At 35.6% G+C, this 22,023-nt stretch overlaps 1 long non-coding RNA gene across 1 annotated transcript; it reads right to left on the reverse strand.

The window, feature by feature from the left end:
• Window positions 1-4,465: 4,465 nt before the first annotated feature.
• On the reverse strand, window positions 4,466-21,221 carry LOC143272272 (uncharacterized). The gene is made up of 5 exons (XR_013049684.1): window positions 14,939-21,221; window positions 14,232-14,342; window positions 8,590-8,777; window positions 8,187-8,427; window positions 4,466-4,773 (listed from the first exon to the last, which is right to left on the reverse strand). It is a non-coding gene; the product is annotated as an uncharacterized LOC143272272 (long non-coding RNA).
• Window positions 21,222-22,023: the final 802 nt, after the last annotated feature.

Genomic DNA, 22,023 nt, shown 5'->3' on the forward strand with positions numbered 1-22,023 from the left:
TCTTTATTATAGCCATTCAAGGTTAAACCCTTGCTATAAATTCTATCATAGCACCCCTTATTCCCCACACTATGATTATGTAGAAAGTAGCTCTGAGATCCCCTGTTGAATTTTCTCAGAATAAGTATCTCATTTCTATTTTATTTCAGTATATGACTTCCCAACCATCTAAAGCATTTCAATAACAATATTTATTTTAGGATTTCAATAGCAGAGCAGCTCTATGATGTTACTGGTTGTTCACAATCTGAATAGCATTAAAAACACTATAATGTTACTGCCTGTCATTTACAAGCTAAATGTCATTTGCACAAAATAGTACTATGACATGATAAAATTGGTTCTTACAAAACAGACACCTGAGAGCAAACTAATGTTGTCTTGACTAGAAATTGAGATTGTTCTCTGGAATGGAGTACATTAAGAGTTAAATGACCAAGAACTACTTGGAAAGAGAATTCAAACACTCTCTCAGCATTATTTGAAGGAGAGGATTGAGTGAATATACTTGCAAAAACTATCAACTGTGAAAAGCTTGCAAGTATATTTAAATTTTATATTTAGATACCAACTCAAAGTAAAAGAGAAAACACTATGAAATTATTACACATATGTGTGTGTGTGTGCATAAAATATATATGTATATACGTATGTGTGTATATATGTATATATATATATATATATATATATCCCTATACTTCAACTTTGTACACTAACTTCAGTTTTGGTTTATCTTAGCTAATGTATTGATTTTATTTCTCCTGTTTGCCATCATTTATTCATCTTTCCATTGTCCACCTTTCCTACTTCTTTTTCTTATTTTTTAACATATATAAAAATCAGTAGCAAATCATAGGTGTTTTATATTTCAAGAAAAAATGTCTAGTTTACATTTCAAAGGCATTGAATATGGGATTTCTACCTAGATACCTTCCACCTAACTGTTGTTATCCTGCTAACTCTGTTCTAAAAAGTAGAATTTAATGCTAATCACAAAAAGAATGTACTTACATGAGAAAAACAAAGCAAAATGGAAAATAAAACCCATAGCCTGTATTCCAAGGTACTCTCTGGCAAAGATCCAGAGGAAATATTTTTTTTCTTTTACGGAATTTGCATGACACATTCGTGAAAGTCTCAGGTGACACCTTTTATGACTCATTCATGTGACCACTATGAAAATTATATCCACTATTCTAGAATACAGGCTAACTCGAGATGTTAGTGGCCACTGATTATCAATCATATATAACACATAAATGAATAATGAACTCACAGATTGATACAATGAATTTAATTAGTTTGAAGATGGATCTTGCTGCAGAGCCCAGACTGGCTTCAAATTAGCAATCTTTATGCCCCAGCCTCAAGAGTACTGAGATTGGAAGCACAGGGGTATGATTCCTAATAAGTTTATGTCTGCACTAATGTGTCTCCTAGTGGCAGCTGAAAGCTGTCCACAACAAAAAATATTACAGTAGGGGACCTACCACAAAACAAGCAAGCAAACAAAACCCCTTCACCATAATAACTGATCTACAGAATGTTGATATAAGACTGACCAGGAAAAGATATGGTAAGGTCAAAATCAAGCATTTGAAAACAACAAACTTCTTGTCATACAAAGTCTGCATCTGGCTCACAGTTTTCACATTCTAAAGAACTTCATTAAAGAAGAATAAACCTAATCTGTTCCCAAAATTAAATCTATTCAACAAGAAAGCCTTAAAAAGCAAAATAGAGAGTGACTTAAGCTAAAGATGTAGGAGAGAGGCCAAAACAAAGGAACAGTTAGGAAAAAGAGATAAATAATTCTAAGGATGCTTAAAACTGCCACAGTAACTAATATTATGTTTATAAAAAGTTGCATATATGTGGATTTTATGTATTTTTTATTGAATTTATGCTGCTTAGGCTTTGGTGTTTTGCTCCAAATGTCAAAACTATCTAACTAAAACTCAAGTGCCAATCATTGAAATCTCCTTTCCAGACATTGTTCAGGGCAATCGAAGAGACTTCCATAACAATATAGTTCGTTGTTATTATTTTTGGTTGCCCCATATAAACTGAAGGTAAGACCCTATTTCTCAAGATATCACACACTTTAGATACAGAACTTGGTGGGATCAAGCTGGATTTGACCTAGAATCTTCCTCCTTGATGACAAGCTCTTATAGTACTGGAAGGAGCTATGCAAGCTGCTAAGGAAGAAAAGTAATCAATAATCCTTCCCAGATGTGACACCTACAAACCACAACTATGACCAGAACATTAAGCTGTCCAGAAAGGTGCAATAGTGGCACTTATATCTTGGTGGTAACCAACAGCTGTCTAGTTGGACTTAAGGCCCACTCAATAGGAGAGAATTCTTGTCTGGTACTGTTAACCTAACCAACTACCAATGGCTTGTAAAGCTATAGACCCTAAAGGAGAACTTACTATTGCCAATTTCCTAAAGCAGCACAATTCCTAACTGCAATTAAATACTTATCTCTATACCTACAGGTAAGTGTAGCTCTAGCCCCTCATCAAAGAAGATTCTCTTTGCAACAGACAGATACCAATACAGAAAGCACAACTGGTCAAAATGCAGAGAACAACTAACTGTAGACTGTCCAACCCCATTGATATATCTATAACACAAACCCTACACCTAAGGCTTAGGGAACAGTTCAGAAAAAGGGGTAGCAAGATTATAAGAGCCAGGAGATCAGGATGTCTGGTGCAAGGCAATGTCTTTTATATATGACAGGGAAGCTGCATCCATGAACTCTCAACAATATACTTGCCTGAACAAGATCAGCACAATGACAAAATAGCATGCCCATGTGGACCAGTGACTATCACAGGGCCCAATCCCTTAGAGAACTATAGTTAATCAATTACTGCTTAGAGAAGGAGAAGTAGTTTTCTCTGGTGATGAGCCCCCTGATAGGTTATAAAATATGATGTGGTCAAACACATACACATAAAAGTAATAATAAAGGGACTCAGAATGCTGTATTTATAAATTCATACATGTTATGTGATCATAACAATAACTAAAGAATAAGAAGTCATGAATTTAAGAGGGAGTTGAAGGATACCAGCAGAGTTAGGGATATGATATAATACTATACTAATATATAAAATTCTGGAAAAATATAGAATAAAATAAAATAATTTATTTGTAAAAAGAACAAGCCAGATGCTTACTCTGGGTCTGTACCAGAATTGGTCCATTAACAGCCACATGTGGATGGAGGAGGATCTCAAAGAGCCCTGACACTCACTGACATACTATTTGCTACTGATAGACTAATAGAGAAGTAGAAGAGAAATCATTGTCATCATAGCATAACCACTGGTGACCAAATCAAGCTCTAATGGATAGTTTCAATTCAATGGCCTCACAGAAGACCCTGGTTACACAAAATGGATCATAAAGGAAAAGCAAGGGTCATGAATCTATGATAGGCACTGGTACTGACAAGGGGAGATTGGTAGTGATGAGGTAAAGATATCAGAATTCATCATACATGTATGAAATTGTCATATAACAAAATTGATTAATTAAAAATCAGCTCTTAAAAAACACAAACCAAACATCAAAGAATGCGTTTAACATTGGGGGAAACAGAACTCTGGGGAGGAACTAATCCCATTCTGATCATCAACTGGTCTATAATTCCAGTTGCAGGAGATCTTGTGTTTTCAACTGGCCTTACCTGGCTCCAGGCAAGCAAGTGGTGCACAGATAGACAGACATTCAGGCACATACTCAGACACATGAAATGAAAATATATTTTTCAGCACAATATTTTATTGATTCTTCGGGAATTTTGCATCGTACAGCCCATCATACTTACTACCCAGTCCTTCTATGTCTGCTATGCACCTTTGTAAACCACCCTTCAACAACACCCACAACAAGAAGACTGATTTGTGTCATTTATATCCTCCATGGAGCATGGAAAAATATGAATATTTAAAAAAATATTCTCTTCAAATTTTGCAAACAAATGTATCAGTCCTTCATGTTGTCATTTAGAACACAAAAGCAAGCAAACGAAAAGGAATCAGTGAGAAACCAAGTCGAAGATCAAAAAATGGAGGCTGCTTTAAAAAACGTCTTCTACCATTTGAAGGATTCATTTTAAACAGAAATGAAAATTAAATTTGTCGGCTATGAGTACAAAGAATTAGCAGTATCATGCTATAGATACCCATGGTTGAATGGAGAGAGGTTAAAGGCAGGCACAGTGAGACTTGTGACTTTTACTTTTTTGAAAAGCCCTTTCTCACATGGATCTAAATCAAAAGTACAGTATTCACGAAAAGCTTTTTCATACTTTGAAGGGCTTCTTTGCTGTTTCTTTGGAAGCGATCATTCACCAGTTCACAATGATGTAACATGAGCTGTCACTCAAAGACTGACTTCAAATTGCTGTCACATGGGTGGAAAATCAGTGTGAGAAGAAAGTCCTTTTGTAAACTCAGAAAACATATTTTTAATGGAAAGGCTGATCATGTGGTAAATGCTTTTCTTATAATGTAAGAAGTTGTGTGTGTATGTGTGTGTGTGTGTGTGTGTGTGTGTGTGTGTGTGTGTGTGTGTGTGTGTGTTTAACCTCAGGAAGCACACCCAAGCAGGCTGATCTTGAAGCTGTCCACTAGTGTCCTTTAGATCACACATATGCCTTCCCTTTCCTGGATTTCTTCATAGCACCCACATGCCTATCTCTCTTCATCTTCCTCTTCCTCTCCCTCCTTCCTTTCCTTGCTTTCTTTTATCTTTAAGGAAGAACAAATAAAATAATCAGTAATATAGAAAATAAGGCTGTAAATCAAGGTTGAAGGAGTTGAGTTATTTGACAGACAGTAGGGAAAGAATGTATCTTAAGTACTTTACTTAACCTCATTAAACACGTGTTTATTGTGCACTATTCACGCCCATAGCTTTGTGATGGATATCATAAATGATATAAAGAAGAAATAACAAATTTCTCTTCTAGGAGCATGTAGACCAATATGGTAAAGAATTGAAATAATTTGCAGTTTGTTGTAAATGTCTGGATGGATCTGAAGAATATTGTTAAATAATATCAGGAAAATTGAGGTCTGGGGATAGTGTGACTTTAAATTTTAGTTGTAATTAATATTAGTGAGGAGAAAGGATGGCAAACTACTAACAGAGTAAGTAGGTATTAAATGTAGACTAGCAACCTCTGCTAAGAAATCCAAATTATAATGAAAATTAAAGTTTTTACTGGCTTATGTTCATTGCACATAGTACTGGATTTCATAAAGGCATTTGCATACAAGCATATAATAATCTTATACCATACTATTTCCTGACATGTTTTCCATAGTCTCCAACCTCCTCATCTTTCTTAATCTATTTTGTTTTCCTAGACAGTTTCATGTCTACTTTCATGTCAAATATACATACATGAGTTAATGTAGCCATAGAAAATCTAGGGTCTGTAAATGAGAGAAAACTGTAATATTTTCCTTTTTCAGTCTAACTTAATTCATTTCATCTGCTGATCTGTGGTTGCATACATTTTGGCTGCAAATATCAGCATTTTTACCACAGTATCACATTTTCTTTAACCAGTCACTTTGGACAGATTCCTAGGTTGATTCTGTAACTTAGCTATTATAAATAGTGTTACCATAAACTTTAATTTGAAACTTCTCTATGATATATTGGCCTAGGGTCCTTTAGACAAATATTCAGAGGTTATAAAGCTGGGTAGATATGGTTTTAGTTCTATTAGTTCTATAGGTGTTTATATAGAAAGCTTTTATTTCAACATTACATGGACTAATTTGCAATACTACCAAATACAAATGCCGACAGGCTCCTGTTTCTTTGTATCCTCACCAGTTTTGTTGGTCATTGATTTCTTTTTTTGGGGGGGGAGGGGTTTCAAGACAGGGTTTCTCTGGGTAGTTGTGGTGCCTTTGCTGGATCTCACTCTGTAGACCAGGCTGGCCTTGAACTCACAAAGATTTGACTGGCTCTGCCTCCTGAGTGCTGGGATTAAAGGCATGCACCACTACCACCTGGCTCGTTCTTTGATTTCTTAATGATTTCATTCTGACTAGACTGAGACAGAATTAATTTCAGTGAATTTTTTCCCATTTTCCTGGTAGCTAGTGATATTTGACAGACACTTTACAATCTTTGAGTAGTTAAAATGTATGATCAGAGTAATAGTTTGAGAAGATAAATCAGATAAATGGGGGTCAAAGACAAGAAAAATATATCAGTAAAACCACTTGAATTGTATTAGTAGTGAACAGCATAAGAAGATAGACCCAAAGTATTCCATGGGAATGGAGAAGAGGGGATCTAGTTGAAATTTCTTCTACTGTCTCAGTGAAAGATAGGGTACTTTAGAGAGACAGACTCAAGGATTATTCCATTATTTTAATGCTATGTTTATGAAAGAGATGCAATATCTCCTGATAAATAAGTAGAGAAGAAAGGGAGAACTATAAAACTGGGTTTAGGCCAAGTGTGACCAATGGTATGCTAAACATTAGCAGGGTGTTTGTTTATTAGGCACTATTTTGGGAGCCCTTGCTAGAGATGATGCCAGAAAAAAAGCACCAGGGCATCAGGACTATGTACAGGGACAGAGACCAATAGATTAATATAGATTAATACATATATATATATATAAACAACTGTATATATATATATATATATAGTTGCTTTCTCAAACTTTATCACATAATGATAACACTCATCGATTGTTTTGCTTTCCTAGACAGAGTTTACAATGAATTACACACTACACTTCTGTTTTCATTCAGAGAGGAATTCATTTAATTCTGAAAAAGATTGCTCTTGTCTAATATATAAATGCTCATAGAAATGCAAATACTGAGGAAAAGGCTGAAAGTGGTTGTTTTAGGTTTTCACAATCAATATACTGTGTAATGGACTTGGGGTATCAATGACAAGTTGGTCATTATGATGAATATTCTTCTCTAAAATTATGTAATAGCAATATATGCTATGAGATGCTGGGCTGCCCTTTTCTTTTAAAAAATGGATGAATTGAAATTAAGAACAATGATTAACAAAATAATGCAGTGTTGATATTTGGTAAGTGGAGTGCATTTATATATTTGATGAAACATGGGACTTTATTTTAGGTTCTTCATTGTGAACTTTCCCAGCATGATTTAATAAAACTCTAGTGTGTGAATATACAAACTAGTGTAAGAGTCATTACTTTCATTAAGAATATTACAGTGAATAAATTAACCCAAAACAATAAAACCTGAGCAGTTGATATATGTAAGTCATTTACATCTTGTAGACTCATTTGGGGAAGGAAGAATAAATGTGTTATGGTGGAGGTTTCATTAGCACTTGCATTTCAATTGACTTCGAAGCACACAGTAAGAATACAAAAGCAATAAATATCATCCATAAACAAGAAGACCATACAGGGCTGAGGATTTTTTTTAACAAGATGTTCTGTGCCATTACACTTTAATAGTCCTGCTGAATTTTCAATATGAAAACAGCTAAAGAGGTCTGCCACAGTGTCATCATTGTATTCTGCAGCCATATTTTATTCCACTTTATTACATCACTCTGCATTCAGAACTACGTACATGATGATGTCTCAAGGGAAATACCAAAGATGCTGCGAGGATACAAATGTAATGGAGTAGAATGTCTTAGGAATTCAGTACCTGATGCTAGAGAGTTTGCTTCATTTGCAAAATAAATACTCAGTGTAAGTCACAAAATAGCAGCATGTCATCACAGCCACAAAGATTTATAAGCCTGAGGATTTACTGGCAGCTACAGACATCTTAAAGGTGTTTCCATTTAGCGTCTTATTAGTATCCTAGTGGATACACTGAAAACCCCTGCTCACTGCGCTCTTGGGAGGAGAATAAAACCAGAGATTTCCTCTGACAGCTGGCCATGCACTGCTCTATTTACACCACAGTCTTTGGGGAACAAGATTTCTTCTTAATCCCATGTAGATCATTTTTATTTTCAAAAGATTTTTCTCTACCAGAGCGGAATGTGATCTTTAGGTGCCAGTGTTGACAATACAGAATTAGAATCTCGTTGGTGGTTCCACAAAGAGCTATCGGGAATAGAACAGCAAAGACATAATAAAAACTAATCCCCTTGTAAGGAACTGAGGAAAAAATTAAATACTCACTGACTATAACAGTGAAACAAAGGAGCTTTGGGAAGCACACTTGTTAATGGGCACACTAGCCCAGAGTACGCTCCGCTCATCCCAGCACTCTGTCCCCGAAACAGAGAATCCTCTGGTAGTCCCTGGATGCTATGCTGTGCATTCATCATAGCCATACAGGATAAGACTGGGGAGGGCACCCTGATAATCTCTCTGCTGTCTTTAGGACTTTATACTCCAGGAGAAATTTGAGTGTTCCAACCTGTGAAAAGACATCAGGGACAAGATCAACATAAGCCATTCTAGCTGAGATACAAACATGCCTTTTACCATGGCTTGTCCCATGAGAGGATCTCCTCTTCCTTAAGGGATCAAGGAAGAGCACTGTGATTATTATTCCTGAAGCACCCAGGCTCAGACTCACTTTCTGTCGCATGTGCTTCTTTTTAGCATCACAAATCACAATCTGTAATCGTCAACTTCACAGATGTGTTTCCTTCTTTACAGACTATGACTCTGCTACCGGGATAAAGTTGACAAAGTGGCTTAAATCATACACTTCAGTTCTCCAGCACTAGCACCGTCACAGTACATGGCACAGCCAGCTAGAGTCTGTATTTGGAAAGCAAAGAAGGGAAAGGAAGAAAATGGCAGCATATTCAATGGGGATTTTTGCCTCTTCTGTTGGTTTTTAGTAGTCTTACGTGAATGGCACCAGCCTGTGACTTGGTTTACAGAAATTAACTGTTTTCAACCACTTTATTGTATTTTATTTTTGAGATTATAATATAGTTACTTAATCTCCCCATTCCTTTTCCTAACTTCAAACCTTCCCATATACCACTCCTGGCTCTCTGCAATTCATGGTCTCTTTTTTTCTTTAATTGTTGTTACATGTATATGTGTATACAAATATATCCCTAAATATACCTGCTCAGTTTGTATATTACTCATAGATATGATTTCAGAGCTGACCATTTGGTACTGGATAACCAGTTCATGTGCTGTTTCCTGGGGATGACTATTTCTCCCACTGATCTGCAGAGAAACTGCTGAGGAACAGTGTGTAGGTTTTAAGTTTGGCTTCTCTAGGAATGTAGCAACAATATTTTGTCATTTCTGTACCTCTAGAATGAACATCATAGTTCTTCCTCAGCACATTATATCTGCAAACAGAGTCTCACAGGTGGTGTTGTTAAGCAAAAAAGTATTTCACATTCAAAGTGCCCTAGAGTCTGAAACTAAACCCTTCCAGCTCTGCAGCTTTCACTTGGGTTTTAGTCTCAATTACTGTTGATGGATATGCCACTAAAGATTTTACTAACATCCCCATTTTCTTAGACAAGTCACTGAACAGAGCAGCATAGCCATCATTTAACTCACTGAAATCTGGTATTTTTCTCTCCTCTCTTACTACCCAGAACATTTCTCTGGTTTTCTGAATCTTGTTTCTGAAAGTTTCTGTGGAGACTGTGAAAGCAAAGTAGTATTTTTTTAAAGAATTTGTATTAAGGCTGAACTAATAATATGCCCAAGAGATAGGAATGTTGGAAGTATGATATTATGGCTTAGAAGTGGGAAAAATATTATCACCTTTTCAGATACTAAAAGCACTTTTGATAAGATAAAGGGGATATGAGTGCACACAAATCATAGATTCTTCATTTTTTAATGTATAACTTTCTATAAGATAGACCTCTGTCCTTTGATCATTTAGTATCAATGAAAACTAGATTTTAGCTTCTTCTATATCCTCTAATTAGAAAGTCATGGTAATTTTCAAGAAATTGTATAATAAAACACTTCACATTTTAGTTAATCTCCTGAAATTGAGTAGTCTGCAGCCATTTCATCCTGAATGTACCCTGTATCATCTGAAATTGACTAATGATGTCCTAATATTTTAGTTATATTTCCTGAAAAACTACATACCTTATGATTAATTCAATAAGCAGAGAAGTACTTGGCCTTTAGAGGATTTTGCACCCCTGAAGATTTTTATAAATATCCATTTAATCCCACATTCTGGCAGCCAGGTGTCCATTATTCTCCCCTATAGAAATACCTTGTGGGAGGCAGAGGACACTTAAGACTGCCCCCATACACCAGATCTATCGGACTGTCTGGACTGTGACTAAGAGGCATATAAGACAGCTTGAACCCACCAAAAGACATGAGATTTGTTAAAAGGAGAAAGGTTTAGAGATTATATTTGTTTTGTTTTAGGTACCACTTTGAGATAAAATGTTTGCCATTATTTCATTTTCTAAAAGTGAAAAAAAAAATAATTCTTCTGTACTTAAACAGTAACCTACATATTTAAATTGTGGTTAAAAAAAAACTTAATTATATAGTGGGATAGTAACACATCTCCTAACTCAAAATGTTTACTACTTCAATGTGAATCTTTAATCAATGACAGAATAATTCTGATTAATTTTAAGGACAAAAGTAGTTAAATATCTGCTCTTCTGATTTTTCATTACAATGAGGTATTGAAAATGACTAGACCATTTTTGTACTTTACAAAAATCAAGGTTACATTTTTAAACTACAATTTATTGAATGCACCAAAGGTTAGACATGGTTCATCATTTTCATAAATAGAATTTAATCTTCGTTCATTCTCACAGTGAGGAAGACCCTTCCCTTTACTAGATGAGAAAAGGAGACTTAGAGGGGTTAAGTAAACTGCCAACACTCCTGCAACCACAGGAAGGCAAATCCCGAATTCAAATTCCAGTCTGCTCATTTCACAAAGCTTACACTCTTAGAACACCACTTACTAATGCCTCTCTGCTTTTCTTAGTAATTTACATTTAGATTAGGGAACTGCAGTATGTTAAGCTCCTTCAAGTTAACAAAATATAACATACCAGGAGAAATAATTATTTATAGGATTTCTCAAGACTAAACCTAACAGGATATAACAAAAGTATCTTTGCTTCTATACTCTCTTGCTTCATAACCTATGTTAGATTAAATTGTTTTCAATCTAATACAAAGGGAATGCTTAGGCTACTCTTTCTCTATACTGAGATTTTCTTTTCTCTCCTTGCAGATAAATGTCACATTTTTCATTAGAGTTAGCTTCTACTTTCTCCGTTTTTTAACTTCTACACGATATCTATCAGTCAAGGTGAAACCATTTAAGGCTGGTCTTACTAAGGAAGCTTATATTTTTGCCAGGTCATTAGATAATGCTGAAATGAGCACCCATTACCAAAGACTATCCAGGCTTGTTGCAATCATAGATTGAGACAACGAATGCCTAACATTTAAGATCAAATTTTATACAGCAAAACACTTTACAACATCTGAAACAAAGAGGAAAAATGTAAACCTGGACTTCAATTGATTGCTCAACTCTGGTAAAATATATGTGACATTTTGAAAAGATAAACTCAAAAATGTTTGGGAGTGCCACTGCCTATTGACTGGGTCAACAAGGGAATGAAGAAAGGACAGATACATGTGCAGAAACCTGGGATCCTGTAGGCCATGAGCTCTGTCAGAGGTACATCTATGCAGGCCAAAAGCAGCCTGTTTTATACCTCTGAATGGAGAAGCCAAGTTGACTGTATGCAGCTGAACAAGGAGGCAGGTTTTGCTAATCTCAGTAGGAAATCTTTGAGAGAGAGCAGGCTCAGTCTGTAAACATCCTAGAGGAGAAAGCTGTAGGTATGTTTGAAGTGTTCTGTATATACTTTCAAAATCTGCACAAAGTCCAGGATAAGGCTTTGGCATTTCCATGAGTCTGAGGCACTGGGGTCTTTGACATCACCATGTTTATGTCGAACAATAGCCAGGACTTCATCCATGCCTCGCATGGTAGTATAAAAATTCCCACTCCAAATAGCAAACACTTATTCAGACATGAGGATAGTCACATAGAAATATATTGAAGAATGTAAGATAATGAACCAATACTTGATATATAGGTGGGAATTGAAATATAACTATAAGAAGACATACATAAAACTACCAAAAAAAAAAAAATCAATTAACCTGTCAAGTGAAGAGCAAAAGAGTCAATAGGCATGCTATGATTTCTGGGCAGGAAGTAGAGAATAGGGCTTCTGTGAGAAGTTAAGTTTTAATTACTATGCCTTAGAGAGCCTTGAAACAAAAATGACTGATCTGCAAGCCCCTTGCCCAAGGATGACAGATAGTTCCTGAAATGCTGGAGACTATTGTTTATGGGAGATAACAAGTCACATGTTTTCACTCCCTGAAACAAGTTTGTTTGACCCATCTGCACTGGATGTGCTTGATCACATGTGGGTAGGAGGAATGTAGGCAGAAAATGTGTCAGAATGTATGCTTGCCCCTGATTGGACCTGAAGGGAAAGCCCTTGCAACACTTGATTCTCAGCCATTTCCTGGGAACCTGGGTATAGACATGACCAGAGCCCATCCACCTGGCCAGTATTTAATTAAAGCTTGCTTCAAAATTGGCTTTAAATTGTGGTGGTAATCTTATTCTTGATGGGTAGAATTAACATTTCCTAAAGGTGGTGGGCTTTGTGCCCGTATCACAGGACAATGAGTTTGGTTTGTGTTAGAGAATGGGTTAACAAAAGGTGAAGTGATGAGGGAACCCATTTTACTTTTTTTAGTTACATTTTACATCATTTGCTTTAGTTCTGTATGTTGTATTCTGTACATTTAGTTCTATGCAATGGTATTTTGCATTAAAATTGTATTAATGATGTAGTTTTATTTATTGTCAATGTGATGATTTCAAAGAAAATGATCCTAGTAGGTTCATAGTGAATGGCATTATTTGAAAGGAGTAGGTCATGTGGCCTTGTTGGAGTAAGTGCAGCCTTGTTGAAGGAAGTCATTAGGAATGGGCTTTAAGGTTTCAAATGTTCAATCCAGGTTCACTGTTTCTCTTCCTGCTGCCTGATGATTTGAATGAAGAATTCTCAGCTCCCTCTCCAGCATCATGTCTGCCTTCATGCCACTATACTTCCTGCCATGATGATAATACACTAAACTTCTGAACTGTAAGCCAGCCTCAATTAAATGGTTTATAAGAGTTGTCAAGATCATGGTGGCTCATCATAGCAATAGAAGCCATAGCTAAGGCAGCCAACTTGCAATGTCGTATTTTTCTGCCTCTGCAAGAACAAGTGTTGCCTTCCATTTGCCCAGAAATAATTAAATAAGTTTCTATAATGTTTTTCAGTTAGGTCTATAATGTTTTCCTCTTGGTCTTGAGCACTGCTTTTCTAGTCTAAGGTAGGTCACGTTATTGTTGTTACACGTGGAAATTTTGTTTCCTTTGTTTGAAATTTGTAGTTTCTTATTTCAAACTAGGAAATCAATTGATAATAACAGACATGCTATCATGGATAGAGAGGAGTCCACAAAACCTCAACCACATACAAAACAATACTGGCAACTAAGGAAAGCTATGAGTGGGAGAAATAACCTTCCCCTGGGAAGAGCACACCAATTGCTTAATTAATTTCAAATGATCAGTCCTGAAAACATATATACAAGTACAAATAACAAACACGCACACACGCACACACACACACACACACACACACACACACACACACACACGTATGTTATATAGTAACATAATATATAATGTTTACATATATAAAACTAACCAGACTGAGCACAAATATATATTTAGGAATACATTTGTATATAGTTATGCATATAAGCATGTAACAACAAGTAATGAAAAAAAGGCCATGAATTTGAAACAGAGAAAGGATCAGTATATAGGAGGGTTTGGAGAAAGAAAATGGAAAGGGGATGATATAAGTATATTATAATCTCAAAAAACAAAAGAAGTTATTTTAAAAAATAAAGTGAAAATGAAAACTTTTCAGGAAATATTTGCATGCTTTTCTTACTAAAAATTAAAAAAAAAAACTATTGTATTATATCTGAGTATGAAGCCTTAGTAAGTGACAATTTTATTCAGAATGTTTACATATCAGTAGCAAAGAAAACAAGCAAAATAATACAGCTTGATTGTACAAACTAAAACTAACGTGGTAGGCACTTGAGTTCTCTTTAAATGAAGAAATAGCAACTTACAGCTGTATGAGCTTTCCTCCATCCATGACAGCATGCCTGCTGTTGTCCTTCTTCAAATCAGGTTTTGGCAGCATTTCCTGTCAGACTTCACAGTATAGTATTACTCGGTTTCTGTAGGAAGAGAGTACAGAATATAAGTATATATTATAACAAGAAGTTATTAGATGGGCATACATAGTACAGTCTAGGTAGGCCAACAATGGCTGAATGGCTGTGTCCACACTAGAGATGCTAAGAGCCTGTTCTGTTCATCAGGCAGTATACTTCAGCAGTCTTAACCTGGCATTGAAGGCCTCGAGGATTCCTGAAGAGTCACTGGTCTTCAATCTTCTTTGGAAGAATGAAGAAGCTGAATTCTGATATTAGATAAAGGTAGCAACTGAAGTAACAGCAACAGAGTAGGTCAATGTACCAATGTCAAGCTAAAGCAGGCAGGAAAAAAAGCAGTCTTGCCTTGGACTCTTTATGTCTAAGCCATTACCAGAAAGCACTGCTCACTCTAGGAAAGAGTCTTCCCCCTTCATTTAATCTTTCAGCAAATACCCTCAAAGATCCACCCAGACGTGTGTCTCAGTTGATCTCAGGTATAATTACATTGACAACCAAGATTAACCATCACATACATGAATATTAAATTTCACAAGAGTAAGTCCTTAGTTTCTTTGGTTAAAATTAATATTGAAGAAACAAATTGTTTCTATGATAACCTTCACAGTGGAAGTGTACTTTTATTTTTATCTGTCTCTGCTCAGGCCTTGGGAGAGATGGTGCAGCTTATGATTTCTCATGCACTTCATATTCTTTCATGAACCCATGACTTGTGAACACGCAAAAGCAGCCCAAAATTTCCATATTTGAAAGTGGTCATTCCCATGGCGAAGCACACTGGCATGCAGGATCTGTTCTCCCTATATTGTTTGCAAAGCAACAGATGTGATGAGTGACAGGGACAAGGACTGCCCATGTAAAACATAAGAAGAGCTGCAAATGGATTTGTTTTCTTCTTTCTCCATTTAATACAGCCTGTCCTCAATGACAACCATAATACCACATGGAAATTTCATTTATGTATAAGAGAAGCTTTCAATATACTAAAAGAGAAGAAAAAGCACCTCTTTCAAAGGCTCCTTTTCTTTGAAACAGACAAAAGGGGAAGGTGAAATTCATCTGAGGAATGTTCAAAGACCCATAATCTCAGTAAAAGGAGAAAAATGAAAATATGTTCAAAGCCATCTTTGTTTCTTCAGAAATATTTTACAAATGGAATCAAGGAATATTTGCTTAAAAATAAAGCCATATTCACTAGCATATAAAAACAGTACATATGGACGGCTACAAGAAAGAGCTCCTCATTTGTAGTAAATTCACATTACAAAATGTTGAATTTACAGAATGAAGGTTTAAAATATTACCTCAGAAAATGAGCAGCTTGGAATTCAAGAACTTTCTACATGAAATCACTTCGAGGTATATTTCAAAAATAAGAACTTGAAATTTACTTAATGTAGTTATACATTAATTTATAGACAACCAATATGTCAATATAAAAACCAATATGTCAATTAATTTGTGACCTTTTGACACTGTTTTTGAAATTCATGCCAGATTTGTGGAGTATAATAAGTTAGTAGATTTTTCACCATTAAAACAAATAATAAAAAACTGCATAGATAACTCAAATTGGATTATTGCATTCCTGAAGGTTTTTTGTTTGTTTGTTTAATTCATGAAAGAATGACTTATTAAAAACTACTATTTATCTGGAAGATGGAGGAGCTTTTTAAAGATATTTGATCAACTGACTAACAAAGGAAGTGGAACTCCTCGTGTTGTCAATGGAAATTGGAAGCAGCATGTTGTGCAGAATTTCCCACATGTGAACATGAAACCTTGTCTCAAACATTTGAAATAGTTGAAGAAACTCCCATCTCTTAGGCTTTTGTATGAGAATAAAGACTAGAAAAAGGAGGCTATTTGAAGTCACAAATCTACCATCTTTGGCTAAAATAATGTCTAGAAATAAGATTGAAGTACTGCAGGCAGTATTTGCTTATGTGAAAAGAACATGCAGGTGCAATCTTGTTTTGTATCATGGAGCTAGGTGATTTTGCCAAGTGTATAACTCTCTAAAACCACAATTTCTTCAAACTTGAAATGAGGCTAGTAATTCTTAATTCTCAGAGCCTTCTTAGAATAGTATATTATTTAAAAATGAGTAAGAAGTGGAACATACATATCTATAGATAATGTGTGTATAATCATACCGGTAACTCGATTTGCTAAATGGTCTTATTAATAAAATAAATGGCTTGATATTGGGGTGAAAGCTAAAAGATCAGAGAATCAGAGTAAGCCACAGCCACCACCTTTACCTCACCAACTCCTTAGCCTGAAAGAGACTCTGATTACTATCTCCTCACATTATTATACCTTTCTTTGCCCAGCCATCACTTCCTGGGATTAAAGGTGTATGTGCTTCCAAAGCAAAGGCATGAGTTCTCAAGTGCTGGGATTAAAGGTGTATGCCACCACTGTCTGGCTCTTTCTCTCCTAGACTGAGTCAATCTCATATAGTCCAGGGTAGCTTTGAACTCACAGAGATACAGACAGATCTCTGACTCAAAAGTGCTAGGGTTAAAGGTATGTGCCACCACTGCCTAGCATCTATGTTTAATCTAGTGGCTTCTTCTGTCCTCTGATCTTCAGGCAAATTTTATTAGGGTACATAATATATCATCACACATACCTGTGTGTAAAAAGGGAAGAATTAAAATGAAACAACCTAATAATGTGGCAAAATGGCCTCCTGTAGATACCAAAAGCTGACAAATAAAAAGCCTGGTACCAGAAGTGGGTTGTTTCTTTTGGAGATATTGCTCAGAGTTCCCACAGATGCCCCCTTCCCCAAATACTACAGATCATTCCCATCCTTTTGTTTATCCCAAGGAACCAGACAATATGACCTTATTGCTGAAACACCACATGCTTGAGTCATAGAACATGGAGAAAACAAGCTGCTACTCACCTGGAGACTTCACCCTACTAGTTAGTCTGCATGGTGCTGGAAGATACTATGTACACTACTGAAGGAGAAAAGTACTCACCAATCTTATCCAATAACGACTGTCCTGGAAGGACATGCCCACTAGCGCCCTGTTAGAGTGCAAATGAGAAAACAAAACAAAATAAAACAAACAAACCAACCACTTTCTGATTAGATTTAAGTCTTGGTACAAATTATGCATCCTGTATCTGCCACCTTTATTGGAACAAGAACCTGTGGCTAGGCAAGTCATAGGCCCTAGAAGAAAACCTACCACTATGATTTTGCTAAGTTATTTTAAAAGCTCTTTCCCATGGTTCCTTCCTTCTATGGATACTCCAAATGAAGCACATAACTGAAGAATCAAAGCAAACATCCACAAATGAGAGAAAGCATGCAATGTTTGTATTTCTGTGTATGGGATACACCACTAGAATGACAGTTTCCAGCTCCATCCATTCATTAATGAATTTCATATTTCATTTTTCTTAATATATGAATAATTTTTATTGTGTACAGATATTTGAAAAAAATCATTAGTAGGCTTATGTATTACATTTCATTGTTACAAAGAAAACCTACTGGCCCTGATTGAGTTTCTGAAATCATGAAACACAATAAAAACTTCCTATTAAAATTGTTCATATAGTATATCACCCACAGCAACAAGAAAAGTAACAACATGAAAACTAGAAGACACAGGAACCATAGAATTTACTAAGGGACAGATGTGGCTATATGAGTCAAAATGGACCCTCATCTGCTATTTCCCAGTTAATTATATTTCCTCTATTACATCACCTGTCAGTCATATGCATATGTTCCTTTGGTCACATTAGGTAATTTTTTAACTTGCCAAATATTTCTCTAAGAGGATTCTTATGAAATTACAGAAATAATAACCATAAAATATTTAAGCTTCAAGAGAAGTAGAAATGTGCTTTATAAATATTAAATGGTAGGTGACTAGACGTATAAAACAGTTATGCTTTATCCTTCCCTTCTGGCAATGATTAAGCATACTTTCTAGAAACTGGTCTTTGGGGGACATTACCTATTTTAAGTCCAGTATTTGGAAGCAGGCTCTTTTATTGTTGCTTCTGTATAGTTTCCACCCTTCTAACCATAAACTCTGACAATATAAGGCATGAATAAATGCAAGATATATTATTCTTAAAGAAAAGAGTGTTGGAGACCATAAAAAGAAAAGCAGTAGGAAAAAACTTTAGGCGGATATTTTAAATCCAAAAGGAGAACAGGTTTGGTTGATTGTGGGGAATAGTCTGTCCAAAGAGAAGAGTGCTTCCTAATGAGGATGGATGTATCACCTAAGTGTGAACGAAATGGCAGCAGCGAGGCAGAAATTGTGATGCATGTAGAAAGCCTTTCCTTTGAACAATGCCTGTTATACGACTACGTTTGAAGCCAGTAGAAAGCGTTCTCCTATGTGCTGTACAATAAGGAAAATGGCATGATGGAAACAAATACCATCAAGCTGTAAAATGCTAGGAACTGTGAGATCTATTGTTTTCTAAACAAAAGAATTTCCCGCTGTCCAAATGTCTGACAAGCAGAGGCTGCATCTTTTACTATTGAGGATCTGTTTCATCTTCCAATCAAGATGAATTGGCACCAAATAAGAAAATTATTTTGTAGAGGCCTAAGATATCTTGTGTTCAGTATATTAACTATTTCACTTCATGTTTCACTGAAAACAATTATGGTACATGAAACAATAAACACAATAATAGCATGCTCTGAGGCTGCCTGCCACAGCTATGTAAATAATCATGCATTTATTTGTTTTTATTCTCCTATAATTTCAAATAAAATGTGCATGAAAATGTATAAGAAATATATTATCAAAAGTATGTCACATTTAAAACATTTCTGAAATAAAAGAAAAATCATAGGAGACACAAATATATTTGTCCATCACAGAATAATGAGAAGTTAGGGGCTTCTCTTTCATTATATGTTCTGTTTTATCTGAGAGTTTCAAAAGTCAAATCCACACAAGGTGTAACAGTATTTTAACATTCAAATTAATGACACTCTGGCAGTTAAAATTCAATGCAAAACATCTAATTTGTACTGCATTTGGCACTTATACATGTAATGAGGGAAAGATGATGTCTGTGGATTTGTATTTTCAGGTCCATGAACACATAGAGAACCATCTACACGCTCTCACATATTGTCCATGAATTATTCAAGAGTCAAGTTATAATCTTGTAGATGAAAACTACACCAAATGTAAAATGTTTGTCTTCAGTTTAAATACCCATTTGAGAACAACATTGTGTTTTCTTGGATTCAGAAATCTGTGGCATAGTAATACTCAACAAATTTCCAGAAATGTAAGAAATACATATAGACGAAAAGTATTTATCACACTGTTATCTGAAATTCTGATGTATTTCAGTTCATAATGAATTAGTGAACAAGAGTCAATTCAAAATTAAACTTTCATCTCAATGGCTTACCTGTGGTCACTGGTCTTCTAATTATTTTATCCATTCCTATCATACATACGAAAAATGTCTTGGTGATGTGTTGTTGACAAAGATAAAGACATCTGATAATAAGGACCCCTAGGTACTACTTCTTGCTGGTGTCATTAATGATGGTTCTTTGTACTGATTATGCTCTGATTTTAGATGGCACATAGAAACATATTGAGAAGATATTTCATAGAATAGTATCCTCTCTGAATTTCACAGGAAGAGTAGACCTTAGGAGTCCTTTCCTCCCTGATCTTCCAGCTAAGGAACCCGGAGTACAGAGAAGCTAACATGATTTTGCCTCAATAACAATGTAAGCTACTAAAACGGGTTCAAAACTATAGGTTTACCACTTCATTTACTTATATTATTATTAGTAGGTGACTTAAAGGTAAATGTAAAGAGAGTTTTCAGAGTGATACAATTACTAGAGAGCAAGTAAGTATTGAACATACTGCTATTAATACCCAGTACTTTTTCATTTTTGAGTTAGCATACAAAATAGTGGGTTTCATTGTAGTATTTGTATATAATTTCCCTACCCACTGTTCTTGGTTCCCCCTATGCCTTCTTTACTGATCCATGGTAATATTTGTTAAATGATAGCTTTAATTTGTTTAATTAGTTCTATACTAAAACCAAAGCTATTGAGCCAGACACATGTAATCAAACCCAGGAGTTTTTCTACTGATTCAGAGTATGCAAAAAGGGAAAAAATAAATGAAATTTACACAAGTTATATTTTTTTAAAGAAAGACATCACAAATAAATTTGTTAGTGATAAAAATTTCAGAAAAACAACCCACAAGATAAGATGGGATTTCATTTACTAGTCTACTTAGAGAAGAACCTAGCTTCAAGCCTAAATTTTAAGCAAGCGTCCAAAATCTATAAACCAAGTATCCACTCAAAAGATCATCCGAAGCAACAGGAAGAACAAGTCTAGGGGACTCTCTCTCAAGGGACAGAGTGCCTGGCCTGTAAGGAAGAGCAAATAGTTCAGGAGGACGAAACAAGACTAACAAGACATCACAGTGTGTGTCTGGGCGGAAAGCCTGGAGCCAGACAGGCTGTGAGGTCCCTGGGACTATGGAGTTGCCTCAGAAACTGTAAAAGTTTCAAGCAGAGAAGAATGAAGTAATCCTTCCTCTGATTTAACAAAATGATTCTAGCTACAGTGTGGAAGATACACTTGAATGTAAGGTTAGAAATGTGAGCGCAATAAGGATTTATTACAAGACATGCAAGAGAAGATGCAACAGACACTCAGAGTTATTACTCCAAAATCACCACTCAGGAAACTCAGTACACATTATTTAAAAGTTTTTATATGAAAATATTTGGGATATTCAAAAGAGTGATTTGAGCATTGACTTCAAGTGTAGCGCACTGGAGAATCACTGTTTAATATGGGAGATGTCTTTGGATTTGATCCCCAATCATGAGAGGGGAAAAGGAAAGGAGAAAGGAATGGAGAGGGGGAAAGAGGAGAGAGAGAGAGAGAGAGAGAGAGAGAGAGAGAGAGAGAGAGAGAGAGAGAGAGAGAGAGAGAGGAGAAGGAGTAGAGAGAGAGAGAGGAAGAAGGTGGAAGAAGAAGAGAAATAGGGTGATTTGAGAATATCTTATTAAAGAGTTTATCTTCAAGAGTTACCCTAAATATCTAAACACATCATTAATTGATGCTGGTGTATACAGTAAATTGAGGCAAATCTGAAGGGACAGAAGGAACAAACTATTACTAGAACCTATGTAGTGATCAGCTAAACTATAGGGACATATATGGCTTTTTGACATACTACAGTCTTTTCTGAAAGGACACAATCAGTTGAGCAAAATCTAGCAGAGAAACAGCCAGGAGGAAAAAATACTCCAACATCACTTTTTCTCCTGCTCTCTCCTCTGCTGAGGCAACATGCTGACCACATACAACCAGAAACCATGAGCAAGAAATAGCTCAGGGGGGCATACCAGAAAGTCTTTTGGCAACAAGCAGGTTAGTGGGGAAATTGGAAGTGAAAACTGACAATAACAGCACATTGTTAAAAATTCAGTCCTGGTATGCACATGTACGTAGAACATTAAGTTATCAACATATGTTGTTTAGAGAGAACACATACATGCAGAAATTACAAATACAAATATGCTTTTTTGGATAACATTAATTTGCCATTAAAAGTGTTAATGCATTCTAATACTTGGGTAATGATGTGTAAACTTCATCTATTAGGAATTTATTTTTAATGAA

Source organism: Peromyscus maniculatus, chromosome 3 (genome assembly GCF_049852395.1).
Source record: "Peromyscus maniculatus bairdii isolate BWxNUB_F1_BW_parent chromosome 3, HU_Pman_BW_mat_3.1, whole genome shotgun sequence".
Lineage (NCBI taxonomy): Eukaryota > Metazoa > Chordata > Mammalia > Rodentia > Cricetidae > Peromyscus > Peromyscus maniculatus.